This window comes from Lissotriton vulgaris, chromosome 9, assembly GCF_964263255.1.
Source record: "Lissotriton vulgaris chromosome 9, aLisVul1.2, whole genome shotgun sequence".
NCBI lineage: Eukaryota > Metazoa > Chordata > Amphibia > Caudata > Salamandridae > Lissotriton > Lissotriton vulgaris.
The window spans coordinates 689,137,712-689,154,907 of record NC_141697.1 but is presented as its reverse complement, the minus strand read 5'-3'; the positions used below and the strand labels follow the sequence as shown (position 1 = coordinate 689,154,907).

The window sequence follows — 17,196 nt, the reverse complement described above, 5'->3', positions numbered from 1 at the left end:
GATAGAATCGTTGAAAGTTGATCCAAAGATATACACTCCCGGGGGTTGGACAGACTTTTTGGATTTCATTGACCACTGTAATGGGGATAACAGTTGTGGAGGAGGCACGCTTATTTCGGCCGGTTGGTCCGGAGCATCAAGCCTTGCTGCGTCCTGGGGCTGGGACTGTGGATGCGTATCCAACGTGGGTGGTGTTTTCTTAAAGTAGGACAACAGGTTTGAGTGCTTCCTGGTTTTTGGCATGTCCGAGCTCTTGCCTTTCTGACTTGAGTGGCAGCAGCTGGTTGGAGAAGCTTTTACCGCTGTCACTATTTCCTCGGGACCCAGGAGGGTTGAATGGCTACCCGGATGGGGTTTCTCTTTGGGTGCCGGTTGTTTTGTAATCCTCCGTTTGGGTGCCGCTGTGGTCCTTCTTACCTTCCCCGATCTCATTGCCTCAATTAAATGGAGGTAGGGTAAGCTACCAAGGCTGATAAGAGCCTAAAAGTAGTCCAAAATAGTCCATAAAAGGGGGTTGCTATAGCCTTAAGTCTCCGATAGCTATGCAATGGCTCTGCTGTTGAGGAGTTGGAAGGGATTTAATAGCCTTGGAGCTCTGGCGGGTCTGGTCAATGTGTTCAGTCTGAGGGTACTGCCAGTTCAACCGGTACAGATCTCTCCGTCTGGGTCCGCTATGCTTGGTAGTGCAGTATTCCTTTCCTTTTTGCTCCCTTCCTTTTTGTTCCTTTATGTTCTCCGCATCTGTTCTCCACTATCTTCCGTTTTGATTGATCTGATCTTCGGTGGCTGCCCAGCTAGATGATGGGTAGCTATTTAAGTGGCACTGTGGCCCTTCACTGGGCGCGCTCAGGTGCTTTGTCTGCGCTTAAGGTACCTTTGGATGTGGCACCCCCACGCCCTTTGCTCCCTAACCAGCCCCTTCCGCCTAACCCACGGCCGCCCGCCAAGCCGCACACCTCAAGACTGGGCTCAAGACTGGGCTCGGAGTCTGAACACAGATGGGAAGTTGGTGTGTGTCAGGCCGACTCGGCTTGTTAGTGTCCTGAGCTTGCTGGGCTCGCAGCTTGGCTGGCTGTCACTGGGCAGGCTCGGGGGGGGGGGGGGGGGAAGGACGGCGTGGGGAGCAGCCCCAGAGCTGAAAAGGGCGGCCAGATACCTCACACGGCCGACAGCCAGGCCAGTAGGTGAGGTTGCGCGGGAAAACCGACACAGGGCGCCACAGGGGAAGCTTGCTCGCCGGGCGGCCTTCTGGAGTAACTCAGGAGCAACACAAGAGAGACCTGGGAGGTACCTGGGTGGCTGTACAGGATGTACAGGGTTGGGGATCTCTCAGCAGCAGGCAGCAGTGGCTCTATGCGACGTGCGTGCGGTTCAGGGCAGAGGGGGAGGGCTTGTATCGCGTTTGTTAGCAGCTCCTACTGCCGGTTATCCAGCCCAGCCCTACCACAGCAGTGGCGGGGCGCCTCTCCACACCCTTACTCCCTCCCACACGCAATTAGCCGACTTACCGGCACACCACCGCCGCTCTGCTGGAGCCCCCGATCCGGACCTCAATCGGCTCCCGGCTCCCGGCTCCCTGCTCCCTGACCGCACAGCTCGCAGCAGCCCAGCTGCACGGCCTCAGCCAGTCTCCGCCCACCTCACACTCACCACACCTGCCCGTCGGCACGTCCGGGTAACAGCCGCACCTTCCGTCAGTAGGGCGCGGCCTCGGTACAAGACAGTCATGTAAACCCTGTACTTGGCCCAGATTATTATAGACCGACATTCTAGTCTATTAAAGCAAGCACTAATGGCTTTGTACAACTGGTATTCTGAACTCAAATATTTGACAGTGCTTTTATATGCAATAACGAAAAAAAAGTTTTGTGAAATAAAACCACGCAATTTAAGTGGGAAAGCTGTGATTTATTAATGTTTTCTGGTTTCAATTTGTACAAATCGGTCACTCAATGGGTATCTATTAGTCTATCCTTATGTATGTGTTTTGTTCTTAACTCTTTGTGCATTTTTCTGCAATTTTTACATAGGGCGAACTTGACCGTGAAGGTATTAGGGCACTTTACATGAGCACTAGTTACATTACACAAGGCCACATGATTTATTTTTATATGCACAAAGAGAATAAGTGATTGGCTCAGAATCATAGGATGTTAAGCTGACGCAGAGACTACATACAACCTTGTTACCCAGTTCCAAAGTTGGAACATCACATCATGGGTACAGTGAGGGTGACAGACAGAAGCCACATGAAAGCTCAGCTCAATATAAGCTCGAGGTTTTAATAAGACCTCGAGCTGAGCCAGAGCCAAGCTTCATGGTTGAGCTGGGCTCAAGCCCTCAGCGGCTAGCCCACCTGTATACTTGTTGATAACACTCGTCATCTGGGCCTTCTTTTCTCACCTGGACCCTTCCCCTCCCAATGTTCTTAAATATTTCGGCTCCCTGAGTGAGTTAATCACCAAGTTCAGTTTTTTCATTTAATTCTGATACTTTTATTCCCGCCTATGTTCGCTTATGATTTAAAAGCAACAGGTAATTGCATGCAATGGGAACAAAATTGGGATTTCTAAGTTATTAACGCATGGACCCAGGAAGCTTTGCTGCATACCCCTTTCCCTCTTGCTTACCCACTAACACCTCCTTGACAGGATCCATTGACTATTGGTAAAAGTTAGAAAATGGTGTGGTGACGTGTTTTTCATTCTTGAAATTGTTTTAATAAATGGTGCAAAACAGTGCATTTTCCAGCCTTTCTACAAGAATTCTCAAAATATTTGAGAACTTTACTGCAACACAAAAGGTATGAGTTCTGTTAGTTCTCAACTGAAATGGCAGAAATCACCCCAATTACTTTCCTTCATATAGAGACATCACACTGACTCATGGGAAAGTTTAGATTACCCTGACCTAAAGGCTCTTGCAGAATGGTAATTACACAGCAAGAAAAAGTGCCTTCTTTTTATGTCTCTAGATAGATATTACAGAAATTGTATGTTTTTTAAGTTTAGAATGCTTTATTAAACATTATATAGTACAGCTATGAGTCAAAATGCACAAACATTTCACTCCAGGCAAGAAATTGTATCTGGAATGTAAATATTTTCTGAAGGGGCTGAATTTGAAAATACTTTTACATTTAATTACCCACTGAAGTTTTGTATTTAGTGTGAGAAGTTATGTCTGGGACCAGCTCTGAGTGTGACTAACTGACGGAGATGAAGAGAAAGACAATTTATTTTTACCTGAGAGCATGTCTTGCTTTGGCATAGAGAGCGAAAAATCAAGCATTGGCCAGGCTAACAGGTCTCGCCTAGGTCAGCTCTATTAGCTTTGGTGGAGTGGAGAGGCATTGTATGGCAACTAGGCTTGAACTTCGAGGGGGCTAGTACTAAACATTGTTGGTGGAGCGATCATTTCACACACTGGGGTCCGACACAGTATTTAAATACACATTTGGAAGGCCAATAGGTCTGGCTTGAACGTGCTAATGCATGGAAAGGCATATGTCCATGCCTGTTCTTTCCTGTAGTGGCACATTAAATCCTGATCTTTTGTCTTTGCCAATGCATTCACCTCAGACAACAAGCACTGCTGGAGTTTAGTGTCCACCAGACCTGCGAGCATCGGATGTCTGCAAGATGGTTGATACCAAGCGAGTCCTGTGCATGTCAGAAAAGAAAGCACTGAAGACTTACTGGAAAAATGTATTTTCTGATTAAAAATAGTATGAACTGCATAATGATAACATGCTTCCAGGGAACAAGAAGATTTTGGCGTATGAATCTTCCAGTGTGCCCAATAAAGTGCTCCCACAGACACTGAGAAGTAGACTTTACGTCTGAGTAATCATTCAGGATAAAGTTGTGGGACCTTCTATATTACTGTCACAAATTGAGATGGGCTCACCAACTGCTCTAAAGGAAGTGGTATTCACAGAGAATAATAATCTAGGTGCCTGTTTACAATGTAAAAGCTTGCATGTGTTGCTATTTCAGTAGCATGAACTTAGTCTGAGAGCAATAGAGTGTTGCCCCTTTTGGGCGGTGATACAAAATGATGCATGATTGTATTCATCAAGTGGTAGCTTCTAGCTTTCTGTTACTTAAATTAGTGTATCACACATTGAAATTTTAGGCACATCGTGATTAAATGATTTCCCAGAACTGCATAATTTTCAGTCCGTGCCAAACTGGGTTCAAATCAAGATTCTCAGAGCGATAGCTTAGCCACTAGACCACATCTCCTTCCTTAGTTGATGTACTAGAACTTAATTTTTATAAAAAACTTTCGGTTTCACCACTCTGTGTGAAAGCTCATGTTCTTTTAACACATCTTAAGAATCAAAAGAAGGAGGGAGAAGTTAAAGTTCCACTCAACTTCCCTTAAATGAATATGTAAAATCAAAAGGAGTAGAAACGTTGTATTGAGACAGGAGGGCAACACAAAGGACACACCTTTGCCCAGACCTATGAAGACCTTCAAAAACAGAAACTAAGGACTGGACAGAGTCCCATGTGACAAAAAAGAAGAAAAAAATGTCAATAGTTCAAAGGAAAGTGTCCCATTTAAAATGATTAAATTTTACTTTTTAATTTTTTAATCATACCACTACCTTTGATCTTCGTAATAAAATGTGTCCTTTCTAAAGGTAGGAGGTATTTTTTTAAACTTTTTTCCTCACATGGTGGATAACATATGGTCTCCGATTCAAGGACTATCCTCCCTGGTGGTCGAAAAGACCCTATGATGTAATGATCAGTGGCCAAGTACGCCAACGGGAGACTTGGCTTAGGTGGAACAACACTGTTGAGGGTCTCACAACAATTTTGATGTTTTAACATAGCCATAAGGCTGCATTCCTCATGCTGTCTAGTGAGTGGACTGAATGAAAATGATTTGATAATTGTTTTATACATAGGTAGCATCTAAAATAGTTGTCTTTGTTTAGGGTGGAAGTTTATCTATCAGCAAATACACAGTGTTTTAAAGGTAAGTACATACAAAACATGCCTAATGGGTAACTGTAATCTGGTCCAATATTACCATTGGGGGGTTCTGGTGATATCTACTGCCTTGTAGATATCGGAAGTCTGAGATAGCAATCTATTTTTATATTACAAACTGTTTTATTCAAAGTGCAGCTAACAATGGGCATTGAATTAAAACTTTGAGGGTTTGTTTACTTGTCACAAATACATTCTTGATAAAACAGTAGACAATGGCTAGGTCATTGGATTTGTTGCTCTGTGGCTGCAGAGTTTACAGCATAATTATGGATTTACTACATTTGCCACATACTATCCAAAATATGCAGATTTCACCAACATTGTTGTTTCCAGCTACAACGGATGAAACTATTGCCGGACAGAGTGCCACATAAATTACTCCGAAAAGGCACTGGGACAGGAACAGACTAATTTGCATACAGCCAGGTTCTGAAACTGGGATTTTATAACACTAGAACAGGGTATAGGGTGAGACACTTAACTGCACTCAATCTAATGAATCTTGGTCACGTTATATCTGGGGGTGCCAAGAACCTGAAGCCATATACCCCTAGGCCTCCAGAATCAGTGCCGAGGCACTGTACACAATTCAAAGAAATAGTTCGGCACACCATAAAATGTTCATTGAGCAATATCAGAGAGGTCAAAAAATATATCAGTAAGCCATTATGTATTCTTTTCTTTCTTTATTTTCAATCTTCACAAAGTAGCCAACGCGTTTCGTCCAAACTGGGATGGTGCAGTGAGCTAAAAAACGGTGTTGGATCTAGCCCTGATCTCTTGACTGGGTGAGAGCTTTCTGCTTAATTCAGAGACTCTGTCCCTCACCACCCCATGTTGTAAATATTTTTGTCCACCCTAAGCGTGGAAGGGTATTCTCAGATGTGAGACCCTTGCTCATTGCACCATCAGGATTCAAGCAAACCGGGCCGAAGACGGCTGAAATGCCAGAAACCGGTCCCCGGTAGCTTGTTTCCTTCCCAGTGTAAGAATTGGCTTTTGTAGTTTGGTTTGCCCTGTTCCCTTCATGCACTGGGACAGGAACAGACTAATTTGCATACAGCCAGGTTCTGAAACTGGGATGGTGCAGTGAGCTAAAAAACGGTGTTTGATCTAGCCCTGATCTCTTGACTGGGTGAGAGCTTTCTGCTTAATTCAGAGACTCTGTCCCTCACCACCCCTTGTTGTAAACATAAATTACTCCAGCTTCTAACATAATTGTTCTTACCCATCTAGAGATAGTGGCTTTAGTTATTGCTTTATATGGTTTCACAAAGGATATTAACAATTGATTCTCACCAACTGGTCTAACATCAGACAATTTTTTTCCCATAGGTTTTCAGAAAGCTTACAACACACAGTTCTGTTCAATCAATATAAAGTTTGCCTTAGCATTATTGTTGTGGTGCTGTTTATACATCTGTAGTATGGACCTGGACTGTAGTCCAGCCCAGAGGGAGAGCAGGGAGAGGTTCCTGGTGAGGGGGTATCTGGAAGGTGTAGTTCAGACAGCAATTGAGAAGGCGAACAGGTTACGGCGCTCAGCGACACCCAATGTCCAAAACACCTAATGTAAATCCAAATAATGAATCGACAGCAGAACCAACCAGACTAGTGTTAACATTTAATCGTCAACATAAAACCCTCTGCAAAAGTGTCAATAAAAACTGGCCATTGGTACTTAATGATCCTGTATTAGGAAGGTGTTTGACAGCAACTCCAAGCATTTCCTAGAGGAAAGCACGCTCTATGATCATTGATTTGGTAAAGATTAGCCCCGAGAAGACAGTGACTAAAAATTGGCTCAGCAGCAGGACAGGCTTTTACAAGTGTGTGACTTGCAAAGCCTGCAAACGGGGAGTGAATACAAAAACATACACCACTCACTTCAAACCTAGACCTGTTGCAATTACCAAGGCCCTAAACTGCAAAACAGAGTTTGCAGTATATGTACTGGAGTGCCCGTGTGGCCTGCTCTATGTGGGGAGCACTAAGCTGCAGGTCCACAAACGGGTACTCCAGCACATGAGGGCATTCACTAACAAGGATGCCACTTATCCAGTGGCAAGACATTTCCAGGAACACCACAACAGCAACTTAAAACATTTGAAATACTTTGCTGTGGATACCGTCTTGCCTCTTAAAAGGGATGGCAATCATGAGTACCTCCTTAGAAAACTGGAAACCAAATACATCTTGGAGCTCAATTGTAAAACACCACATGGTCTCAACATCAGTGAGGATTTTTTCACCTACTATACTGTTCCCTCACCCAGTACCTTTTAGCTGGCATCAGCCGCGAATCTATTGAATTTAAATGTAAAGAACATTTATTTTTCTTCTGATTTTATGTTTTGGATTTACGGCTGTAATTCAAAAATGGTTAGAGCACAATTTTTATTATGCACTAGCACTTTGCACTTTTAAATGTTACACATGATTATTGGCCCACTTGGGCAGGATCTTTCTTGAACCTATGAGATAGTATTGTCATAGCCAGTGTGCAATCCAGCTTTTCAGGTAGAAATGGAGTCAGCATGATCAGATGTACCATTGGGTCATCTATGTGGTTTTATGACAGATTCTTTAGTAGGATAGATATTGTCCGCTAATTAACAAGAAGATCAAGTATATATTGTTGTATGATTCATTTAATAACAATTTTATACTGAGACTTTTTTAGATTGTCTACAATAACAAAACTTCTTTAAACATGTATTCATTTAGGTTGCCATGCTGATTTTAAATATTTTACACATTTTAAATATTTTAAATATTTTGAATATTTTAAATATTTATGATACATTAATATTCATTTCGGATTTTTGCACTTATGTATTATTATATACAGGCTGAACAGCATTGGGTTCATTATACAAGCTCATTGTGTAACTTCTATGTCTATTATGCACTTTCCACGTATGCTAATTGCACTGTCACTTTAAAATTGAAAAACTGCTTCTGAAACTAGTCATGTGATCAAGGCCTCGGAGGAGGCTGAAACGCGTTATCGCGGTGGTGCGGGCGTTCTCTGAATAAACCCGTTATCTGCACCATACCTGGGTCTGCCTTCTTGTCTTTGGATGCTGTTGACTTGAAGAGTTGCGTAAATATATATGTATATATATATATATGGCGGCAATGCAGGGTGATTGAAAAATAAAAAATACCTGGCACGAAGAACTTTGGATCCGCACTTCATCTTTCCTGTGTGAGTGGATTCACGGATGAAAAGACTGTAATATATATTAATATATATATATATATATATATATATATATATATATATATATATATATATATATATATATATATCTCTCTCTCCAATGTTGCTCGCTCCAGCCACCAACTCCAGCAGGGTTAGAAAAGAAAACGAGGCAGACCCATCTCGGTGCAGTTTTAGTTTATTTTCACCAGTCCTCACGACGCGTTTCGGCAGATCCCTGCCTTGATCATATATAAAACAGGTTTTAGGCACGTTATAGTTAGGAATTAGCATTTAAAAAACCTTAGAAATTCACAAAAAAAACATGGGTTTTGAGGGATGTTATAGTTAGTTGAACATTTGACTCATATAAAACCAGAGAAATTCGCCTGTTCTAGTTAGTTGAGCTAATTATAACTTGCGCGCCCGCAATGCACTGCTGAGGATGGCACATATTACATCACTCATGACACGGTCAGTGACATCACTGATGACCTCTCAAATGACATCACACATGACATCATGCACGTGACAAACTTCCACAGGCAAACTCTTTGTTGGATACATGGCGGCCCGCCTGAGCCGTGAGAGACCCCGCTGCGCCATGCGCAGTCTCGCTGAAGCGCCACACAATGCTTTAGTATAGGGAAGGGAGAGAGCGATAGACTGGAGTAAGCTACATTCCTGTGGCAGAACTGTTATCGCTAACCCACTTGGGATTTCATTTTTTGCAGTGGTATTAAGCAGCAACTAACTTGAGGAAGAGAACAACACTACAAATACCATCGGGCCACGCGGGTGGCCGCGCCCATGGGGGCGGAACACTTTCACTAGTAAACGAGTGTTGTGAAACGGCTGTTCCTTCACAAATCGTCAGCCCATTACCCCATGAAGAAGTGCTTACAAGGCACGAAACGCGTTGGGAGGACGTTTTTGATTTCCAGGCGATGCACTATGCTGTTGTGATTTGCCCCTGGTCAATTAAATGAAGCTTTACTGATACTCACCCAAGTGTGGTCCTCTCTTCCACAGGCAAACTCTTTTTTGGATACATGGCGGCCCCGCCTGAGCCGCGAGAGGTACCCCTTTGCGCCAAGCGCAGTCCTGCTGAAGCGCCACAGGATGCTTTAGCATAGCAAAGGTAGAGAGCGATGGACTGGAGTAAGCGGCATTCCCGTGGCAGAACTGTTAACGCTAACCCACTTGGGATTAAATTTTTTGCAGTGGTATTAAGCATCAGCTCACTTGAGGAAGAGAACAACACAACGAATACCATCGGGCCACGCGGGTGGCCACGCCCATGGGGGCCGAACACTTTCACTTGAAAACAAGTGTTGTAAAACGGCTGCTGCCTTCACTAAGCGTCCGCCCATTACCCCATGAAGAAGAGCTTACAAGGCACGAAACGTGTTGGGTGGACATTTGATTTCCAGGCGATGCACTATTCTGTTGTGATTTGCCTCCGGTCAATTAAATGAAGCTTTACTGATACTCATCAGAGTGTGGTCCTCTCTTCCACAGGCAAACTCTTTGTTGGATGTATATATAATATATATATATAAAAAACCATAGGTTTTAGGCATGTTCTAGTTAGGAGTTGGCATTTAAAAAACCTTAGAAATTCACTAAAAAAACATGGGTTTCAGGGAAGTTATAGTTAGTTGAACATTTGACTCATATAAAACCAGAGAAATTCGCCTGTTCTAGTTAGTTGAGCTAACTATAACTTGCGCGCCCACAATGCACTGCTGATGATGTCACATATTACATCGCTCAAGACATGGTCAGTGACATCACTGATGACCTCTCAAATGACATCACTCATGACATCATGCACGTGACATTCTGATGCTCTAATGTAAACCTTTGATACGCCCATTCTAAAATGCTGACTACTATTTTTGAAATCATACACAGAAGAATGCCATACACTACATAGCCCTCACTATTTCTTAGGTCTACGCACACAATTCCAGTCACTTATACTTGTAGTTACTCATCAATACAGGACTATAATATGCACTCATACATCTATACATCCAGTCACACTCCGCCACTGATTCATGGAGTTACTCGCACACCTAGTCAGTCATGCAAAGAATCAATCATATATCTATTTAGTCATGTATACAGTTATACACACCAACTTCGTTATTTTTAGACACACCACATCACTTATATATACAGATACTATCACATATTTACTGTCTTATACAATCACTGATAGAAGCATATACTTATTTATACACCCACTCTTAAAATAACTTACTCTCATGTATAGTCATTAATATACACCCACACTCACATCTACTGCCTTAAAACATATGTGGTTACTCACAGATATACCACTGAGACATTTATCCACTCACCAAAACCCCATAGACACACTAACTCACCCATACAGCCCTTTGCAGATGCACTTCTTAATCCATACAACCACTGGATCACCCACTCAGACATCAGACAACCGTGTGGGTTGCTGTTGCCAAGGCTTGTTGGTCTCCAATCCAGACATCGACCCCCCAGAACTCAACATCCTTCATGGGACAGCTCGTCTGTGGACTTTGGTCATCGTCGACATCTCCTGGTCCCTGTGGCTGTAAGGTCAAGCTTCACCTCTTCGCACCTGAGGCACCCGACATCGGTGGGCATTCGTGTACCGAGCCCCTGGTCACTTGCAAGTGACCCAGACTTTGTCTCCTCTGCTTTCAGGTTCTTCTCGGCTCCGATCCAGGCTTGGATCACACCGGACACTTTCCTCCTTCAAAGCAGCAGCACTTTGCAGCATCACGCCATTGAAAACGGCGAATATTCCCGACACCATTTGACACCTATGCACCCTGCTTCCCTGGGTTAGGTAACACGAGTACTCCGGTGCTCACATGGGTGCTGGCCTTAGAACATTTGAAGTTTAAAAGGGTTTGCTCAAAGTCCTCTCCTAAGTGTCCTTAATCTTTAAAATTCCATCCGCAACTTTCCCATAGGATTGTACGGAGCTTGTGGCTGTGTTCTCACACTGCACGTGTCCCCCTGTGGGTCCCCTGTGTCACTACCTTGAGTGGTTCCTTGGGGTCCCAACGATTGTACGAGCTCTAGGCTCTGTGTCTAGTCAAGTCAGGGTTGTTATACCACTTTCTTAATATATGGTTTGGTCCCCCCTCACCCCCCCCCCCCGGAGCCCGCTGTATAAAGTGCTATTTACTGTCGTTCTATTGCTTTGATATTGCGTGCCTTGCTCTCTAATCTCATAAAGAGGTCTGTAGAGCGTGTTTAGTAATAAATACATATATGTTATAAATACCTTGTGTGGTTTTCCTTTCATTTGGTCATTCAAGAGGTTATAATCTGGTTAACCAAGCTACTTTACATTCCTTCGGGACTTCGCCTGAAGGCTGCTCTCCATAGCTACCACTAGGATAGCTTTCAATAAAAGTTACCTTTAATCAAATCATCAATAAGGGTTGTTTGGACTAGTACAAGGTGCCCACTATAACTAAATAAACCCAGATATGTTGAATGGGTGTGAGTGTTTGATTGGTTCAGATGCTCCGTCCATCACCACCCCCTTTTGTACCGCTTTGTTGGCCATAAGTTGGCAGAGTATGCTCAGACGTAAGTCCCTTGCTCACTTTTCCACTGGATTCAAGCAAGCCTGGCTGAAGACTGCTGTAATGCCAGAAACCGGTCCTAGGAAGCTTGAATCCGGTCCAGGGAAGGCATGGCTTGGCAGTTCGGGCTGGACTGTTCCCACGAGGCACAAGGTCAGACTGATTTGCATATGGCCATGTCTGAGCTGGGGTGGCAGAGTGGGCTAAAGAACGGTGATGGATTAAACCCAGATCTGTTGACTGGGTGTGAGTGTTTGATTGGTTCAGATGCTCCGTCCATCACCACCCCCTTTTGTACCGCTTTGTTTGCCATAAGTTGGCAGGGTATGCACAGACGTGAGTCCCTTGCTCACTTTGCCACTGGATTCAAGCAAGCCTGGCTGAAGACGGCTGTAATGCCAGAAACCGGTCCTAGGAAGCTTGAATCCGGCCTAGGGAAGGCATGGCTTGGCAGTTCAGGATGGACTGTTCTCATGAGGCACAGGGTCAGACTGATTTGCATATGGCCATGTCTGAACTAGGGTGGCAGAGTGGGCAAAAGAATGGTGATGGATTAAACCCAAATCTGTTCACTGGGTGTGAGTGTTTGATTGGTTCAGATGCTCCATCCATCACCACCCCTTTTTGTACTGCTTTGTTGGCCATAAGTTGACAGGGTATGCTAAGACGTGAGTCCCTTGCTCACTTTGTCACTGGATTCAAGCAAGCCTGGCTGAACACTGCTGTAATGCCAGAAACCGGTCCTAGGAAGCTTGAATCCTGTCCAGGGAAGGCATGGCTTGGCAGTTCGGACTGGACTGTTCCCACGAGGCACAAGGTCAGACTGATTTGCATATGGCCATGTCTGAACTGGGGTGGCAGAGTGGGCTAAAGAACGGTGATGGATTAAACCCAGATCTGTTGACTGGGTGTGAGTGTTTGATTGGTTCAGATGCTCCGTCCATCACCACCCCCTTTTGTATCGCACTATAACTAGTGGACAGCATGTACCAGGCCAACTTCTCACATGAACTATCTCTGAGCACCAAGTTTGAGCTTTAAAACAGGTAGACTCTGAAAGAGGGGAGTCGGGTGGACCATGTCTCTCGACTCCGACCGACTAATGCGGTGGACCAAATTTAATATTTGCTTTTACATCGACAACGCGGTATGTCTCGGCCGACCACTTAAGTGATTATGGATACCACCTCCGCGGCTGAGTAAGCATTTTGCTTTAGCTCCCGCTACCTCCCCATACAGCTTCATTAATTGGCTCCAGGAGGTCCCTGGCAATTATTGCACAGATGCGCTTTCGGGTCTGGATTCCTTCCTGTGACCCTCCATGAGCCACTCCTACCAAATTTCTGGTTTCAATTCAATTACCGGCTTACTGCGGGTCACCCAATTCCACATGCTCACATTCTGGTCCTGATGATGATCTCAATTCCTTGAGATCAAAACGCCGTCTACCTTTTTGTACAACAAAAACTCCTTTAATATTTAAATTAATCATCAGGAAATTCTGTTTATGTTTTCAATGCGATGTATATTTTAAATGTCACCTTCACTCCTCCCATCACGCTTTTTTCACTTTTTGGTAAGCACATGAGCATTATTTCCAAAAAGATTTGATATATTATTTATGAAATACATATTTTACTGTCAGTGCCCATCTGTGTCCCTCCGTACATTTAGAATCTGTCTTTTGTTGCTTCTCCTGGCATTTATTCAATACTATATGCCATAAACTATAAGCTAAGTGAGTAACTCTTTCTTAATTCAACAGCTCTCTCTGTTATAGGACCTCTTTTGTCCTTATATGAACTATTATCACCTTCCAATACTATTGACTACCCCAGGTTCAAACATTGGGGCTCCCATGCTGTGCAATACATTGGATCAGGAGCAGGCACCCTTTTCCATTTCACTCAAGGTTTTCAAACCACCAACTGCCACTTGCAGAGACAGTAAGGATGATCATGAGGTAGAACACGCTAGGGCAGAACAGTCTGAGAGTAATACCATGCTGCTATGGCACTTAGCTTTGGTGAGAGAAGTGCCAGGTGTTGTCGATCCACAGGGTCATTCTGATATGCCTCTTCAGTATATTATATATCTGTCCACCAAACAAAAAAGGGCAAGGGGCACCAAGGACCTTCTGGGAGGTGGACTGTGAGATGTCTGAGGGGCGTTGTTCAACTATGACAGTCTAATGCAGGCACAATCCATTTTATTTAGCCGACATACTACACCTACCTCGGGCACCACAGTATATCTGCTAAAATTGGATTGTTTGGGCACACATCACTGGGTTTAAATGACGGGGTGCCCTGGTCGACTCTCGCCAGATAGTCATGATTACTGGACCCTTTGTCCATTGTTATTTCCATAAGCTTTGCACCCTTGACTGTTACACACTCCACTCCAGTCCAAGATGGCGCTCATACTAAATGCGCCTGAGCTGTGCACCCTTGACTGTTACACACACAACTCCAGTCCAAGATGGCGCTCATACTAATGCGCCCGAGCTGTGTAGTCCTTCTTCCGTACCGTCTGCCTTGTCAGCTTGGCTTTCCGTTGCCTAGCAACGTGACGGACACACCCTGAATGTGCGCGCGCTACCTCCCTCTCTTAATCCCGGAAGCGGTCTGTTCAACCACGCCGGCTGTCCAGACCTTGTTGTCCTGTGGGAGGGGTAGGTGCAGAGCAGCTTGTCTGCAGCGACGCTAGAGGTAAGGAGCTGGGCGGGCTGGTTAGAGGCTGGTTTCCTTGACGGTTTACTGACCGCGCAGCATTGCAGCCAATACCTCGATCGGCTTTTATATCCTTCCCCGCTGGGCACTTGCCTTGCTGTCTTCTTCCTCCATAGGGCTCCCTCATCTCGCTGTTGACCCCACTTGGATGGCCCGTGAGGTTTCTAGGAAGAAACACTAAGGGTGAGTGCGCTGATTGGCGTACAATTCAACTTTTCTTTACAGAGTGTCAAACCACGTTTTTCCTCGGTTCTCACTATGTGGCTCGCTCATTTAGAGCGTAATGATTCGAACCCCCTACGGGTGGCTGACCATTGTTACTCACCACCGTATCGCCTCTGGGGGTTCTGATTGTACATACGCCTGGGCAACTAATGTAGGCGTTATCATTTATTTTTATGTCATGGTTTTCTGCAAAAGTAGCACGCAACCACTATTTAGTGCGAGCACCGTCCAGGCACTTATCAGAATTAAGTGAACTCTGATCTTTTCTCTTACCGTCGCAGAAATAACCTGCTGCTTTTACTATCTAGACATAGCCATTCACTGGGCACGCATGCTTTGGATAGCATGCACACAAATAAACACAGTAAATAAGTCACTAGCAATTGACTGCCAAGGAGGCATGACATGTGTTTATACTGTTGTTTCTCTTTTCTTTTTCAGTTCCAGAAAGTCCCCTCTGTGGAACCATTACGATACGACACTAATTCAGGTCGTATACTGGTGTCCTAATTAATTTTTAAGGAACCAAGTAATTTATGAGCACCCAGGTCCTGATGAATCGCCCTTAGGGCGTGAAACATGTTGACCACTACTTGCACACAAAGGGTTGAATACGGGTTGGTCCCATTACTTGCCACCCCCTAGTACCCCTTTTTCATTTTACTGAAGCAGGAAGCCTGACCAATAAATTGTCCACCAACAGGACTTCCCTGACTTCTTTTAAACTCACCACCACGCTCACTATTACACTCCCACTGGCCCCTCACACGCACACACCCGCTGGCCCAGAATTAAAGATCTCCACTAAAAGTGCAGCTTTCATCGCTGCCCGACGGGCATTGCACCGCCAGCCCGCCGAAGGAGCAAGGCACCGATGATGAGGCTGAACAACTATCGACTGGGGCTACAGTTGTGGTCCTGTTGATAGCCTGTGTGAGGTACCTTTTCATTCTGGAATATGGGTCGACACTGCACACTTGAGACCCTTTCTTCATCCTTTGTCTAGGTATTATGAGAGAGAATTACAGGTTGAGCCAAATTTCTTAAGCTCTCCCGGGGGAACTCTGTACACCATTTTGTTGTACACACATCAGTGCTTCCCTGAAGCCTATTAAAAGCCACAAAGTGCAGCTAGGACAGGAACCCTAGTACTATCCCACCTTCTTACCAGCTTGTGCTTCCAGACCTATCAACAGGGCCACTGGAAATATGGGATTTCTAGGCTGCTGCGTTTTTCTGCATAATTCTAGTTTTGCTGCATTTGCCACATAATCAGTCCATCATCTACTGCATAATCTCCAGATTTTAATATATAAAAAAAGAAATATCACTAAAAACGCAGAGACCTGTTGCTGCATAAAGGAAGGCCTTTTGCAAAGCTTGACTGGCCACCTTTCTGCTGCTTATTGCTATATTTAGGTGTTAAATTGGTACAATTGAGGAGCAACCACTTCCCCAGAAAGTGTTAAGTGTAAAAATGACAAAACAATGAAATGATACTATCACATGTGCCACGTTACGCTGCATAATTTGCCTTTTCATGCCTCATAATTTAGTCCACCCTGCCACATAATTTGGGCCTCGCCTGACGCATAATTTCAATGAAGACATTGGGAGAGGTATTAAGATGGGTATTCCCCTTTACAATCCTGCCCTTGCTGCCCTACTGGCTCCTCATTGGGAATCCTGGTTTGCTGGTTGCCATGTCCGGCACTAGATTCCTGCATTGCTGCTGCCATAGAGGCTCTGAGTTGCCAGCTAGGTAAGCCAGGTAAGTAAAACAACATTGTTATTTCTCTAATCGTTTGTGTATGTGTTTGTGGGTGCTTGAGAATGAATGGGGATTAAGGGAAAGAGTGAGTGTTTGAGAGTGTCAGTGAGAGGGAAAGTGAGAATCAGGAGTTTGGGAGTGTCCATGAATAATTGAAAGTGAGCACGAGGGAGTGAGTAAAGGAGTATGAGCGTGCTAGAACATCTTATTGAGTGGAGGTTGTGAGAGAGAGTGGAAGCACATTGTGGGTGTAGCTATCAATGGTGCAGTAGGTGCAGTTGCACTAGAACCCAGAGTTAGTGAGAGTGGGCAGGTGTGTTACTAAGTGATAATGAGAATCAGTCAGTATAAGTATGTTTGTGTGTGAGTAACAGTGGGTGGAAGCAAGAATGTTCAAGTGAGCAAATGTGAATTAGGGTGAGTGAGGGGAGAGAGATTAAAGTCCAGACTATCAAACCTTTCACAAAACGCAGCGCAGCAGCCAAAATTGCTGCGTTGCATGTGAGGGAGAGAGCAGGAAAGCACCATATTCACAATAGACATGGCACTATCCTGCTCTCTCTCCCTAGCGCTGGCACACAATTAGGCAGCTGAGCGGCACGGACACACCTTCATGCCATAGTGCGAAGGTGTTTGCACGAGTCTG

At 44.5% G+C, this 17,196-nt stretch overlaps 1 protein-coding gene across 2 annotated transcripts in view; it reads left to right on the top strand.

The window, feature by feature from the left end:
- HIF3A (hypoxia inducible factor 3 subunit alpha) overlaps positions 1–17,196 on the top strand; it is a 388,900-nt gene that overhangs the window by 167,352 nt on the left and 204,352 nt on the right. The window lies entirely within an intron of this gene.